The following is a 16,621-nucleotide window of genomic DNA, read 5'->3' as shown; positions in this document are numbered from 1 at the left end:
GTGTGTGTGGCAGCCATATTAAAAGCAGCATGAACTGAACTCACTGACGGTCTCTGGATTATCTTTGCAAACGCAACATTTGGCGACAAGGATGGCTGAAATCTCTCTTCCACCACCTCCTCCCTTCCTTGCACTACCCGGTGAGCCCCCAATCCCATGGGTTCGCTGGTTACAGTCCTTTGAAACCTACCTCATTGCTCTTGGACTAGAAACTGTGAATACGGCTCGGAAAAAGGCACTGTTATCCCATTGCTTGGGAGCGGAGGGCCAGCGTGTTCTTGGGACATTATGCACAGCAGACTCGATCCAAACATATGATGAGGCTGTGGCTCTGTTAAGCACACACTTCTCTGCCCCACAAAGTGCCGTCCTGCGGCGATTCATTTTTAGACAGCGTCACCAACTCCTCGGCGAGTCAGTGCTAATTTGAGGGGGTTAGCTAGCTCGTGCAAGTTCGGTGCATTACAAGATAAGATGGTGCGTGATCAACTAATAGAGCACACAAACAACGTGCGAGTGCGTGAAAGACTGTTACTCAAGTCCGACGATCTGTCGTTGTCACAGGCAGTCAACATTGCCTTTCAAGTGGAGTCTGCAGCCGAATGTGCAGCGAAACTAGCACACACACCCAGTGACAGCGCCCTCGGCCCCGACAGCTCTGACACGGTAATGCTCGTGCGACGGCAGCAACACGCGCTACCGCGGCAACAGTGTGGAAACTGCGGATCTCGTTCACATGCTACCAGAGCGCAGAATTGCCCCGCGCGCGGCCAAGCCTGTCGCAATTGTGGAAAACAAAATCACTTTGCCAATGTCTGCCGCTCTGCCCCGGTTGCTACAAATGAACACTCTCAGTCCTCAAGCACTATAATTCACAACGTGAGCTCTGGGCCAGTAGTGGCTTTCAAATCATGCACAATTAACCTGAATGATGTGTGCATCCCGCTGTTGTTGGATACCGGTGCCAGCGTCTCACTGCTGAATGTGGACACATTCAAACGCTTTTACAGCTCCCTGCCACTCTCTGCGCCCTCCACTACCCTTTGCGGGTATGGTCATTCGAAAATTGGACTAGTGGGCTCAGTCAACCTCACAGTACGCTATGGAACAAAAGTTTTGCCAGATTTTTGTTTTCATGTGGCACGCCAAGGAGCTAACCTGATGGGACTGGATCTTTTCACTGACCTGGGTTTTTCTCTCTTGGACACCGGCGGGTCTGCGATTCTGCACGTCGCCTCACCATGGCACCAAACATGGCCAGCACTCTTCGAGGGTCTGGGCTGCCTGACTGCCTTCACCCACCAGCCCATGGTTGACTCCACTGTTACCCCTGTCATTCAGCCACTGCGCTGCATCCCGCTTGCTCTCCGTGACGGGGTCACAGCTGAACTAAAGCAGCTACTGGAAGCCGGCATCATCGAACCAGTTGATGCCTCCCCATGGGTCTCCAACCTGGTGGTTGCAACGAAAAAGTCAGGTGGTCTACGCGTCTGTGTCGATCTTCGAGCAGTGAATAAGGCCGTAATCCCTGACAAGTATCCACTGCCCACGTCAGAGGAACTCACAGCGCAGTTCTATGGTTCCATCCTGTTCTCGAAACTGGACCTTCGACAGGGCTATCTACAGGTTCCCCTCCACCCCAGCAGCAGGGACCTCACTGCTTTTGTGACACATGCTGGCGTCTTTCGGTACACCAGGATGCCATTTGGACTTAGCTCTGCACCCAGCTGCTTCCAAAAGGTGATGGCCTCTGTGCTCGCGGGCATTCCTGGGGTGGCCATCTACCTGGATGACATTGTCGTGCATGGGCCCTCGACCTCCACTCACGACGAACGCCTTCACAGAGTTTTCACAGCTCTAGCAAAACACAAGCTCACACTGAATGGCGAAAAGTGTGTCTTTGCTGTTTCAGAGATCGAATTTGTGGGGTTTCGGTTGTCGGCTGACGGTATATCCCCACTCCAGTCAAACGTGGATGCCATTCACAGCATCCCAGAACCCAGCTCTGCAGCACAGGTTGCCTCCTTCCTTGGCATGACTGGGTACTACCTGAAGTTTTTGCCCCAGTACTCAGCCACCACAGCCCCACTGCGCCAGCTCCTGCGAAAGGATGAGCCCTGGGTGTGGTCACAAGCCTGTACGGAAGCTGTTCGCCTCCTCAAATCGCAGCTCACGTCGCCTCCAGTGTTGGCTCACTTTGACGTCGCCAGCCCCACCCTCGTCACCTGCGACGCGTCCGCTGCAGCTGTGGGGGCGGTGTTATCGCAGATACAGAGTGGAGTGGAGAAACCAATCGCCTTTGCCTCCCGAGCCCTTAGCCCCACCGAACAGAAGTACTCAGTAGGCGAGCGTGAGGCGCTGGCGTGCATCTGGGCATGTGAGCGGTGGCACCTGTACACGTATGGCCGTGCCTTCACCCTGCGAACCGATCACCAGGCTCTCACTGCCCTGCTGTCGACATCCGGCACGGGCCACAGACCACTGCGTCTACATCGCTGGTCTGACCGCCTCCGCCAATATAATTTCAGTCTCCAGTTCACACCAGGATGTGACAATGTTGTTGCAGATCTGCTCTCCCGCACTGTCTCTGCCCCAGCCCCACTCGTCGGGTCTGAACAAGTGGAACAGGATATCGTCCAGATGCTGCACACGCCTCTCCAAACCACAGTCTCTCTCCAGGAGCTCAAAGAGGCCTCTGAACAGGATCCGGCCCTCACCCAGCTGTGCACCTTCATCAGAGATGGCTGGCCTCGCAAGGTGTCTGAGGAACTGTCTGCCTACTCCAGAGTTAAAGAGGAGCTCTCCTGCTGGAATGACTCCTGTGTTGCACGTGGGCTCTGCACTGTGGTCCCAAGTGCCCTTCGTGCGCGTGTTTTATCCATGGCGCATGAGGGCCACTTGGGCATAGTGAAGCTCAAACAACGATGCCGAGACCTAGTGTGGTGGCCGGGTATCGACAGGGAAATCGAGGCCCTGGTCAAGGACTGTGCAGCCTGCCTTGTAAGTGGCAAGACTGGCCACCAAGCTCCCCCACCCCTGCAACCCCTTGCCTGGCCCTCTCAGCCCTGGGAGCACCTGCAGCTGGACGTCTGCGGGGAGATCCATGGTGTCCCCCACCATCAACGGTTCCTAGTGGTGACCTATGACCTGCACTCAAAATGGCCAGAGGTCACTGCCGTGGGCTCTGTCACCTCTCGGGTCATCATTGATATCCTTGAGTCCCTCTTCTCCCGCTGGGGGCATCCAAAGGCCATCACCACAGACAATGGCCCCCAAATGGTCTCTTCGGAACTCTCCTCTTACCTTGAGAGCAAGGGCATCCGTCACATACACACAGTGTACTACCACCCCGAGTCAAATGCGGTGGGGGGGGGGGTGGAGCGTTTTAACCAGACACTGAAAAATGGCCTCAGAGCACACCTATCCCAGGGGTGTGCGTTTGACAAGGCCCTCCTCCACACACTGCTGCACGACAGAGCCTCCCAGCATTCCACTACAGGGGTCTCACCCGCATCCCTCATGCTAGGCCGTGAGCTCATGCTGCCCCTTGGCAGGCTCCGCCCCTCGCTAGCTCAGAGCCCTGCTCCACCGGCTCAAGCCACAGTCGCTAGACAGCAGGAGAAGATGAAACTCCGCTTCGACCAGTCGAAGAGGGCCAAGGCGCCCAACATCTCAGTCTCCGATTGGGTCAGAGTCCGCAGGCCTCACCGCAATAATAAGATGGCGTCATTCTGGTCCTCCCCTCGCCAAATCAGCTGCCAACTTGGACCAGCCACTTTCTGCCTCACTGACGGCTCTCGGTGGCATGCCAGCCGCCTGCGGAAGGTGCCAGCACCCCCTGATGCGGGATTATACGGACCTAACCCCCAAGCCTTACCCCCAGAGTGGCGGGATGCACATGTGGCTCAGCCAGCCAACCCTCAAGCAAATGTTGTGCCTCAGCCTGCTCCTCATAGTCCCCACTTCGGCCTGCTCCTCACCAGTCCACACCTCGGCCTGTTCGTACACGTTCTCGCCCTGGCCACCTACAGGACTTTGTCACTACATTTCATGTTTGAAATTCTGTGAGGGGGGAGGAAATGTTATGTCTGACATTGGTGATAGGTACTCGATTGCCTTGGCCTGAGCACATGGAGTTTGATAGTGCTGTGATCATTGTATTGTGTATAGGTATTCGATTGCTTGTGCCTGGAAGTGTGTGTGTGTGGCAGATATTAAAAGCAGCATGAACTGAACTCACTGACGGTCTCTGGATTATCTTTGCAAACGCAACAGTGTCGTCTGCAAATTTGGAGATATTACATCTAGTTTCCTTGTCTAGATCATTAATATATATTGTGAATAGCTGGGGTCCAAGGACTGATCCCTGCGGTACCCCACTAATCACTGCCTGCCACTTGGAAAAGACCCGTTTATTCCAACGCTTTGCTTTCTGTCTGCCAACCAGTTCTCTATCCAAGTCAATACCTTGCCCCCAATCCCATGTGCCTTAACTTTACACGCTAATCTCTTATGCAGGACCTTATCGAAAGCCTTCTGAAAGTCCAAATACACCACATCCACTGGTTCTCCCTTATCTATTTTACCAGTTACATCCTCAAAATATTCCAGTAGATTAGTCAAGTACGATTTACCTTTTGTAAATCCATGTTGACTTTGTCCGATCCTGTCACTGTTTTCCAAGTGCTCTGCTATTACATCTTTTATAATGGACTCTAGCATTTTCCCCACTACCGATGTCAGGCTTACCGGTCTGTAATTCCCCGTTTTCTCTCTACCACCTTTTTTGAATAGTGGGGTAACATTAGCTACCCTCCAATCCATGGGTACTGTTCCAGATTCCATCGAATGCTGGAAGATGACCAGCAATGCATCAACTATTTCTAGGGCCACTTCCTTAAGTACCCTAGGATGTAGATTATCAGGCCCTGGGGATTTATCGGCCTTCAATCCCATCAATTTCCTTAACACCATTTCCCTACAAATACTGATTTCTTTCAGTTCCACCCTTTCATCAGACCCTATGTTCCCCGACATCTCTGGGAGGTTATTTGTGTCCTCCTTTGTGAAGACAGAACCAAAATATGTATTTAATTGGTCGGCCATTTCTTTGTTCCCCATTATAAAGTCCCCTGATTCTGACTGCAAGGGACCTACGCTTGACTTCACCAATCTTTTTCTCTTCACATATCTATAAAAGCTTTTACAGTCAGTTTTTATGTTCCCTGCAAGCTTACTCTCATATTCTATTTTCCCTTTCTTAATTAATCCCTTTGTCCTCCTTTGTTGAATCCTAAACTGCTCCCAATCCTCAGGTTTACTGCTTTTTCTGGCCAATTTATATGTCCTCTCCTTGGATCTTATGTTATCCCTAATTTCCCTTGTTAGCCACGGTTGAGTCACCTTTTTTGTTTTATTTTTATGCCAAATTCTGTAGTTCATAATAATAATAATAATCAACTTTTATCGTCATTGTTAGTGCACAAGTGCAGTACAACAAAATGTAGGCTTGCGGCTCCCGAGAGTGTACATTTAGATTAAGACATTTAACATACATTTGGCTTGTGACATAAACATAAACATAACCATAATAAAGTGCATTGACAGATGTGCAGGCTTTAGAGTTTATTTGTGGAGTTCAGTAGGATGACAGCCCTGGGAAAGAAGCTGTTCCTAAATCTGGTCGTTTGGGTGCAAATGCATCTGTAGCGTCTCCCAGATGGCAGGGGGGGCGAACAAACTGTGGCTGGGGTGGGTAGGGTCTTTGATGATGGTCAATGACCTCCGTAGACAGCGTTTCTGGTAGATGTTCTCAATGGTCGGTAGCCGGGTGCCGGTAATGCATTGGGCAGTTTTGACTACCCGCTGCAGGGCTTTCCGGTCATAGTAGCTACAGCTGCCATACCATACTGTGATACAGTTTGTCAGGATGCTCTCTATTGTGCAGCGGTAAAAGTTAGAGAGGATCCGGGGTGACAGGTTGCATCCCTTCAGCCTCCTTAGGAAATATAGGCGCTGCTGGGCCTTCTTCACCAAAGAGGAGGTATTGAGGGACCAGGAGAGGTCTTCTGTGATGTGGACTCCGAGGAACTTAAAGCTGCCCACCCTTTCCACCACAGTCCCTTGGATGTGGATGGGGGTGTGTCTTCCGCCTTTAGACTTCCTGAAGTCCACAATGATTTCCTTGGTTTTCTTGATGTTAAGGGCCAGGTTGTTGTCGGCGCACCACTTCATGAGGTATTGGACCTCCTCCCTGTAGGCTGACTCATCGTTGTTGGTGATCTGGCCTACCACCGTGGTATCATCCACAAACTTGATGATGGTGTTGGAACCATGAACAGCCACACAGTCGTGGGTGAAGAGGGAGTAGAGGAGGGGGCTCAGCACACAACCATGCGGTCTTTGAATGTTTGCCATTGCCTATCCACCGTCAACCCTTTGAGTGACATTCCCCAATCAATCTTACCCAACTCGCGCCTCAGACCATCGTAGTTTCCTTTATTTAAATTCAGGACCCTAGTCTCTGAGTCAACTACTTCACTCTCCATCTTAATGAAGAATTCGATCATATTATGATCGCTTCGACCCAAGGGGCCTCGTACAACCAGATTGCTAATTAATCCTTTCTCATTACATAATACCCAGTCTAAGATGGCCTGATCTCTGGTTGGTTCCTCGACATATTGGTCCAGGAAACCATCCCTTAAACACTCCAGTAATCCCTCCTCCACAGTATTGTTACTAATTTGGTTAGCCCAATCTATATGTAGATTAAAGTCACCCCTGATGACTGCTGTGCCCTTATTGCACGCTTCTCTAATTTCCCTTTTAATGCGGTCCCCAACCTCCGCATTACTGTTTGGAGGTCTATATACCACTCCCACTAATGTTTTCTGCCCCTTGGTATTTCTCAGTTCTACCCATACAGATTCCACCTCATCAGAGCTAATATCCTTCCTTACAATTGTATTAATCCCTTCTTTAACCAGCAATGCTACCCCACCTCCCTTTCCTTTTTGCCTACCTTTCCTGAATATTGAATAACCCTGGATGTTGAGTTCCCAGCCTTGGCCACCCTGGAGCCACGTTTCCGTAATCCCAATCAAATCATATTCGTTTACCTCTATTTGCGCAGCTAATTTATCCACCTTATTATGAATGCTCCTCGCATTAAGACACAAAGCCTTCAGGCTTGTTTTTTGAATGCTCTTAGACCTATTAGAATTATTACTTACTGTGGCCATGTTTGATTTAAACCGTTGATTTCTCTGACTGCCACTTTTGTTTTTCTCCTTCCTATCTTTTGCTTTTATCCTTGTTTCCCTTTCCTCTGTCCCCTTGCTCAGGTTCCCAAGCCCCTGCCATTTTAGTTTAAACCCTCCCCCAGAGCACTAGCAAACACTCCCCCTAGGACATCGGTTCCAGCCCTGCCCAGGTGCAAACCATCCGGTTTGAACTGGTCCCACCTCCCCCAGAACCGGTTCCAATGTCCCAGGAATTAGAATCCCACCGCCTCGCACCATTCCTCTAGCCACGTATTCATCTGAAATATCCTTCTATTTCTACTCTGACTAGCACGTGGCACTGATAGCAATCCTGAGATTACTACCTTTGAGGTCCTATTTTTTAATTTACCTCCTAACTCCCTATATTCCGCTTTTAGGACCTCATCCCGCTTTTTACCTATATCGTTGGTACCTATATGTACCACGACAACTGGCTGTTCACCCTCCCCTTCCAAGATGTTCTGCAGCCGCTCTGAGACATCCTTGACACTTGCACCAGGGAGGCAACACACCATCCTGGAGTCTCGTTTGCGGCCGCAGAAACGCCTATCTATTCCCCTTACAATATTACAATAGAATCCCCTATTACTATAGCTCTCCCCCTCTTTTTCCTCCCGTCCGGTGCAGCAGAGCCACCCCTGGTGCCAGGAAGTTGGCTGCTGCTGCCTTCCTCTGGTAAGCCATCGCCCCCAACAGTACTCAAAGTGGTGTATCTGTTTGAGAGGGGGATGTCCACAGGGGACCCCTGCACTATCTGCCTGTGCCTAGTACTCTGTCTGTTGGTCACCCATTCCCTTTCTGCCTGTCCAACCTTTGCCTGCGGTGTGACCAACTGATCAAACATGATATCCACGACCTCCTCAGCCTCGCGAATGGTCCAGTATGAATCCAATCGCCGCTCCAGCGCCGCTATGCAGTCTGCCAGTAGCTGCAGCTGGACACACTTCCTGCACACATAGTTGTCAGGGACACAGGAAGTGTCCCTGAGTTCCCACATAGCGCAGGAGGAGCATACCATGGTTCTGTCTTCACAAAGGAGGACACAAATAACCTCCCAGAGATGTCGGGGAACATAGGGTCTGATGAAAGGGAGGAACTGAAAGAAATCAGTATTTGTAGAGAAATGGTGTTAGGGAAATTGAGGGGATTGAAGGCCGATAAATCCCCAGGGCCTGATAATCTACATCCTAGGGTACTTAAGGAAGCGGCCCTAGAAAGTTGATGCTTTGCTGATCATCTTCCAGCATTCGATGGAATCTGGAACAGTACCCATGGATTGGAGGGTAGCTAATGTTACCCCACTATTCAAAAAAGGTGGTAGGGAGAAAACGGGGAATTACAGACCGGTAAGCCTGACATCGGTAGTGGGGAAAATGCTAGAGTCCATTATAAAAGATGTAATAGCAGAGCAATTGGAAAACAGTGACAGGATCGGACAAAGTCAACATGGATTTACAAAAGGTAAATCATGTTTGACTAATCTACTGGAATATTTTGAGGATGTAACTGGTAAAATAGATAAGGGAGAACCAGTGGATGTGGTGTATTTGGACTTTCAGAAGGCTTTCGATAAGGTCCCGCATAAGAGATTAGCGTGTAAAGTTAAGGCACATGGGATTGGGGGCAAGGTATTGATTTGGATAGAGAGCTGGTTGGCAGACAGAAAGCAAAGAGTTGGAATAAACGGGTCTTTTTCCAAGTGGCTGGCAGTGACTAGTGGGGTACCGCAGGGATCGGTCCTTGGGCCCCAGCTATTCACAATATATATTAATGATCTAGACAAGGGAACTAGATGTAATATCTCCAAGTTTGCAGACGACACAAAGCTGGGTGGGCGTGTGTGCTGTGAGGAGGATGCCGAGAAACTCCAGGATGATTTGGACAAGTTGGGTGATTGGGCAAAAGCATGGCAGATGCAATATAACGTGGATAAATGCGAGGTTATCCACTTTGGTGACAAAAACAGAAAGGCAGATTATTATCTGAATGGCAATAGATTGGGAGAAGGGGAAGTGCAACGAGACCTGGGTGCCCTTGTGCACCAGTCGCTGAAGGTAAGCATGCAGGAGCAGCAGGCGGTTAAGAAGGCAAATGGCATGTTGGCCTTCGTAGCGAGAGGGTTTGAGTACAGGAGCAAGGAAGCCTTGCTGCAGTTGTACAGGGCCTTGGTGAGACCACACCTTGAGTATTGTGTGCAGTTTTGGTCGCCTTATCTGAGGAAGGATGTTCTTGCCATGGAGGGAGTTCAGCGAAGATTCACCAGGCTGATACCTGGGATGGCAGGAATGACGTATGAGGAGAGATTGGGTCGATTAGGCTTATACTCACTGGAGTTTAGAAGAATGAGAGGGGATCTCATTGAAACTTATAAAATTCTGACAGGACTGGACAGACTAGATGCAGGAAGGATGTTCCCGATGGTCGGGGAGTCCAGAACCAGGGGTCACAGTCTAAGGATAAGGGGTAGGCCATTTAGGACAGAAATGAAGGGGAATTTCTTCACCCAGAGAGTGGTGAATCTGTGGCATTCTCTACCACAGAAGGCAGTGGAGGCCAATTCATTAAATATATTCAAGATACATTTCTTAAGGCTAAAGGGATCAAGGGGTATGGGGAGAAAGCAGGTACCGGGTACTGAATTTGGATGATCAACCTTGATCGCATTGGATGGCGGAGCAGGCTCGAGGGGCCGAATGGCCTACTCCTGCTCCTATCTTCTATGTTTCTATGTTTCTAATCAAAATATGTATTTACAGGAAACTCTCTTTTAACCGGCAAAATTCAGGAGAAGGTTCAGGTAAGTTTTACTATATATTAGTGGCCGTGTAACCGGGGCTCCTGGATCTGTGGCCGTGTAACCGGGGTTCCTGCACCTGTGGCCGTGCAACAGAGGCTCCTGCACAAGTGCCGTGTAACCAGGGCTCCTGCACCTGTGGCCGTGTCCGGAGCTCTCGTACCTTGGTAAGTATACCTCTCTGTAATCCGGACTTTTTGATCAACCGGTACCACGCCGGTCCCGTCGGTGCCGGATAAAAAAGAGTTTCCTGTAATTGGTCTGCCATTTCTTTGTTCCCCATTATAAATTCCCCTGATTCTGACTGCAAGGGACCTACGCTTGACTTCACCAATCTTTTTCTCCTCACATATCTGTAAAAACTTTTACAGCCAGTTTTTATGTTCCCTGCAAGCTTACTCTCATATTCTCTTTTCCCCTTCTTAATTAATCCCTTTGTCCTCCTTTGTTGAATCCTAAACTGCTCCCAATCCTCAGGTTTACTGCTTTTTCTGGCCAATTTATATGTCCTCTCCTTGGATCTTATGCTATCCCTAATTTCCCTTAATAGCCACGGTTGAGCCACCTTTTTTGTTTTATTATTATGCCAAACTGGGATGAACAAATTCTGTAGTTCATCCATGCGGTCTTTGAATGTTTGCCATTGCCTATCCACCGTCAACCCTTTGAGTGACATTCCCCAATCAATCCTACCCAACTCGCGCCTCAGACCATTGTAGTTTCCTTTATTTAAATTCAGGACCCTAGTCTCTGAGTCAACTATTTCATTCTCCATCTTAATGAAGAATTCGATCATATTATGATCACTCCGACCCAAGGGGCCTCGTACAACAAGATTGCTAATTAATCCTTTCTCGTTACATAATACCCAGTCTAAGATGGCCTGATCTCTGGTTGGTTCCTCGACATATTGGTCCAGGAAACCTTCCAGTAAACACTCAAGGAATTCCTCCTCCACAGTATTGTTACTAATTTGGTTAGCCCAATCTATATGTAAATTTAAGTCACCCATGATGACTGCTGTGCCCTTATTGCACGCTTCTCTAATTTCCCTTTTAATGCCGTCCCCAACCTCCGCATTACTGTTTGGAGGTCTATATACCACTCCCACTAACGTTTTCTGCCCCTTGGTATTTCTCAATTCTACCCATACAGATTCTACATCATCAGAGCTAATATCCTTCCTTTCAATTGTGTTAATCCCTTCTTTAACCAGCAATGCTAACCCACCTCCCTTTCCTTTTTGCCTATCTTTCCTGAATATTGAATACCCCTGGATGTTGAGTTCCCAGCCTTGGCCACCCTGGAGCCATGTTTCCATAATCCCAATCAAATCATATTCGTTTACCTCTATTTGCGCAGCTAATTCATCCATCTTATTACGAATGCTCCTCGCATTAAGACACAAAGCCTTCAGGCTTGTTTTTTTACCGCTCTTAGACCTATTAGAATTATTACTTACTGTGGCCATGTTTGATTTAAACTGTTGATTTCTCTGACTGCCACTTTTGCTTTTCTCCTTCCTATCTTTTGCTTCTATCCTTGTTTCCCTTTCCTCTGTCCCCCTGCTCAGGTTCCGAACCTCCTGCCATTTTAGTTTAAACCCTCCCCCACAGCACGAGCAAACACTCCCCCTAGTACATCGGTCCTGGCCCTGCCCAGGTGCAAACCGTCCAGTTTGAACTGGTCCCACCTCCCCCAGAACCAGTTCCAATGTCCCAGGAATTTGAATCCTTCCCCCTCGCATCATTCCTCTAGCCACATATTCATCTGAAATATCTTTCTATTTCTGCTCTGACTAGCACGTGGCACTGGTAGCAATCCTGAGATTACTACCTTTGAGGTCCTATTTTTTAATTTACCTCCTAACTCCCTATATTCAGCTTTTAGGACCTCATCCCGTTTTTTACCTAGATCGTTGGTACCTATGTGCACCACGACAACTGGCTGTTCGCCCTCCCCTTCCAAGATGTTCTGCAGCCACTCTGAAACATCCTTGACCCTTGCACCAGGGAGGCAACACACCATCCTGGAGTCTCGTTTGCAGCCGCAGAAACGCCTTTCTATTCCGCTTACAATAGAATCCCCTATTACTGTACACTCCGCAGTATTTTGCTATCGTATTACTTTAAACCCTGTTTCTTTTCTCTTCCACAAACTGCAGCAAGACTCACCCCAAATCTGCCCAGCTCCCCATTGAGTTAGAGCGCTAGGTCAGCTGGAATTTATAAAGCACCTGGGAGACAGAAAATCCTCCCGAGGAGATTCACAGAGGAGCAGTCACAAAGGACAAGTCTAGTGACACTGCGTTGTCAATAGTGGTTTCTAACCTTCACCCCCTAACCCTAACCCTAACCCTAACCTTAACACCCTAACCTTAACACCCTAACCCTGACCACTATCCCTAACCCTAACCCTAACCTTAACACACTAACCCTAACCCTAACCCAAACCTAACCCTAACCCTAACCCTAACTCTAACCCTGACCACTAACCCTAACCCTAACCTTAACACCCTAACCCTGACCACTAACCCTAACCCTAACCCTACCCTTAACACCCTAACCCTAACCCTAACCTTGACCACTAACCCTAACCCTAACGTTAACACCCTAACCCTAACCCAACCCCTAACCCTAATCCTAACCCTAACCCTAACCTTAACAACCTAACCCTAACCCTAACCCAACCCCTAACCCTAACCCTAACCTTAACACCCTAACCCTAACCCTAACACTAACCCAAACCTAACCCTAACCTTAACACCCTAACCCTAACCAAACCCCTAACCTAACCCTAACCCTAACCTTAACACCCTAACCCTAACCCAACCCCTAACCCTAACCCTAACCTTAACACCCTAACACTAACCCAACCCCTAACCCTAACCTTAACACCCTAACCCTGACCACTAACCCTAACCCTAACCTTAACACCCTAACCCTGACCACTAACCCGAACCCTAACCTTAACACCCTAACCCTAACCCAAACCTAACCGTAACCTTAACACCCTAACCCTGACCACTAACCCTAACCCTAACATTAACACCCTAACCCTGACCACTAACCCTAACACTAACCCTAACCTTAACACCTTAACCTCTAACCCTAACCCAAACCCTAACCCTAACCTCTAACCCTAACCCAACCCCTAACCCTGACCACTAACTCCTAACACCGACCCCTAACCCTAACCTCTAACCCTAACCCAACCCCTAACCCTGACCACTAACTCCTAACACCGACCCCTAACCCTAACCCCTAACCCTGACCACTAACTCCTAATACCGGCCCCTAACCCTAACCTCTAACCCTAACAAAACCCTTAACCCAACAGAAGAACTTAAGAATATAGGAGCAGGAGTCGGCCATTCGGCCCCTCGAGCCTGCTCTGCCATTCAATGAGATCATGGCTGATCTTCTACCTCATCTCCTCTTTCCTGCACTATCCCCATATCCCTCGATACCCTTAATATTCAAAAATCTATCGATCTCTGTCTTGAATATACTCAGCGACTGAGCCTCCACAGCCCTCTGGGGTAGAGAATTCCAAAGATTCACCACCCTCTGAGTGAAGAAATTTCTCCTCATCTCAGTCCTAAATGGCCGACCCCTTATTCTGAGACTGTGACCCCTGGTTCTAGACTCCCCAGCCAGGGGGAACATCCTCCCTGCATCTACCCTGTCAAGCCCTGTAACAATTATGTATGTTTCAATGAGATCACCTCTCATTCTCCTAAACTCTAGAGAATGTAGGCCTAGTCTACTCAATCTGTCCTGGTAGGACAATCCCCCCATCCCAGGAATCAGTCTGGTGAACCTTAGTTGCACTCCCTCTATGGCAAGTTTATCCTTCCTTAGGTAAGGAGACCAAAACTGTCCACAATACTCCAGGTGTGGTCTCACCAAGGACCTATATAATTGCAGTAAGTGATGTAATAAAACTCACTACCCACTTGGTTTGAATATAAAGCAAGGCTTTAATCAACTTGTTTCAGAACATGGAGGTCTAGTTGTACTTCACTAGTTCCTTGTCTTACAAAATGTCCCTGGTTAGCTGGGCCCACGCCCGAGTATTTATACTCCCTGGGCGGCGCCACCAGCTGGCCGTCCAGCGTTATTTCACGAGTAGTTTCTTGATGAATGATGAGATTTATAACAGTAAGCACTAACTCGTAACACCAGCCCCTAACCCTAACATCTAACCCTAACCATAACCCTAACCCTAACCCTAATCTCAACCCCTAACCACTAACTCCTAATCCTAGCACCTAACCCTAACCTCAATCCCTAACCACTAACTCCTAATCCTAGCACCTAACCCTAACCTCAATCCCTAACCACTAACTCCTAATCCTAGCACCTAACCCTAACCTCAACCCCTAACCACTAACTCCTAATCCTAGCACCTTAACCCTAACACATAACCCTAACGTCTAACCCAAAACCTTAAATCGTGCGTTGCCAATAGCGTGACGCAGGTTCGATTGTGGTGCCAATAGACGCTGTGACATCATCGTTGATTGCAGGTTGGTTACACTAGTTACTTCAAATTAATAAATGGATTGCCGAGCCAAGGAAGGAGATATTCGGAGGGCGACCAAAAGCTTGGTCAAGGAAGCGTGTTTTAAGGGGGCTCTTAAAGAAGGAGAGGGCGGTGAAGAGGCGGAGGTGTTTATGGGGGAATTTACAAATCATGGGGCCTCGATGGCTTATGGCATGGCTGCCAATGGTGGGGTGAAGGGAGGGAGGGATACACAAGAGGAATGGAGAGTTTGGAGGGGTGTAGGGGCTGGAGGAGGTTACAGAGATAGGGAGATGTGAGGCCATGTAGGGATTTGAACACAAGGATGAGAATTTTAAAATCGAGGCGTTGCCGGACCGGGAGCCAATGTAGGCCAGCGAGCACAGGGGTGGTGGGTGAACGGGACTGGGTGTGAGTTAGGACACGGGGCAGTGAGCTCAGGGGGTGATGGGTGAACGGGACTGGGTGTGAGTTAGGACACGGGGCAGTGAGCACAGGGGGTGATGGGTGAACGGGACTGGGTGTGAGTTAGGACACGGGGCAGTGAGCACAGGGGGTGATGGGTGAACGGGACTGGGTGCGAGTTAGGACACGGGGCAGTGAGCACAGGGGGTGATGGGTGAACGGGACTGGGTGTGAGTTAGGACACGGGGCAGTGAGCACAGGGGGTGATGGGTGAACGGGACTGGGTGTGAGTTAGGACACGGGGCAGTGAGCACAGGGGGTGATGGGTGAACGGGACTGGGTGCGAGTTAGGACACGGGACAGTGAGCACAGGGGGTGATGGGTGAACGGGACTGGGTGTGAGTTAGGACACGGGGCAGCGAGCACAGGGGTGGTGGGTGAACGGGACTTGGTGTGAGTTAGGACACGGGGCAGTGAGCACAGGGGGTGATGGGTGAACGGGACTGGGTGTGAGTTAGGACACGGGGCAGTGAGCACAGGGGGTGATGGGTGAACGGGACTTGGTGTGAGTTAGGACACGGGGCAGCGAGCACAGGGGGTGATGGGTGAACGGGACCTGGTGTGAGTTAGGACACGGGGCAGTGAGCACAGGGGGTGATGGGTGAACGGGACTTGGTGTGAGTTAGGACACGGGGCAGCAGGGTAACCACTTGATGTGCCAAATAACTGCCCGAATCCGAAGTTAAAGCTCAAGACTGAAGCCTTTTATTAAATAAGAATCATGGCAGAGTTAACAGAGTACATCATCGACCGAGCCCTTGGTAGAACATACCAGGAGAGGGGCGGGGCCAGGGAGGAGCATTAGTGGTTCCCCCCGGTGGAACATTCCAGACATTACAGTACAAGTACAAATATCAGAACACAGTTATTTCATCACATTCACCCCCTGCTATAGATTCAGTCTGTCAGGAGGTCTGATAATCCACTGGGAACGACGTAGCTCTTGCTGAGGCTCCTCCCGGAGTACTAACTCCGGTTCATTCGAATTCCCAGAATCATCAGTATTTTCCACACTGAGGGTTTGTGTCTCTGAAGGTCCAATACCACGATTGAAAACTCTACTCTCAGAGTCGAACTCTTTTCGAGCTCCAGCAGGTGCAAGATCTTTAATAGAGACCGTATCCTCTCGCCCATCCGAATATTGAATATACGCATACTGGGGATTAGCATGGAGGAGTTGTACTTCCTCCACCAGTGGATCAGTCTTGTGGCCTCTCACATGTCTGCGCAACAACACAGGGCCCGTGGTCGTCAACCATGTGGGTAACGATACTCCATTAGTAGCTTTTCTTGGAAAACTAAATATCCTTTCATGAGGGGTGGCATTCGTCGCTGTACACAAAAGAGACCTTATGGAATGCAGCACGTCTGGCAGGACATCCTGCCAGCGAGAGGTCGGCAGGCCTCGTGACTTCAGAGACAGTACAATAGCCTTCCACACTGTCGCATTTTCTTTCTCGACCTGCCCATTACCACGAGGGTTATAGCTGGTAGTTCTACTCGTTGCAATCCCCTTCGATAGCAAAAACTGTCGTAATTCTTCGCTCAT

This window comes from Somniosus microcephalus, chromosome 5 (assembly GCF_052327205.1).
Source record: "Somniosus microcephalus isolate GS21.2 chromosome 5, FLI_Smic_1.0, whole genome shotgun sequence".
NCBI classification, from domain to species: Eukaryota; Metazoa; Chordata; class Chondrichthyes; order Squaliformes; family Somniosidae; genus Somniosus; species Somniosus microcephalus.
The sequence above is the reverse complement of the archived record's forward strand: the minus strand, read 5'-3'. Positions refer to the sequence as shown.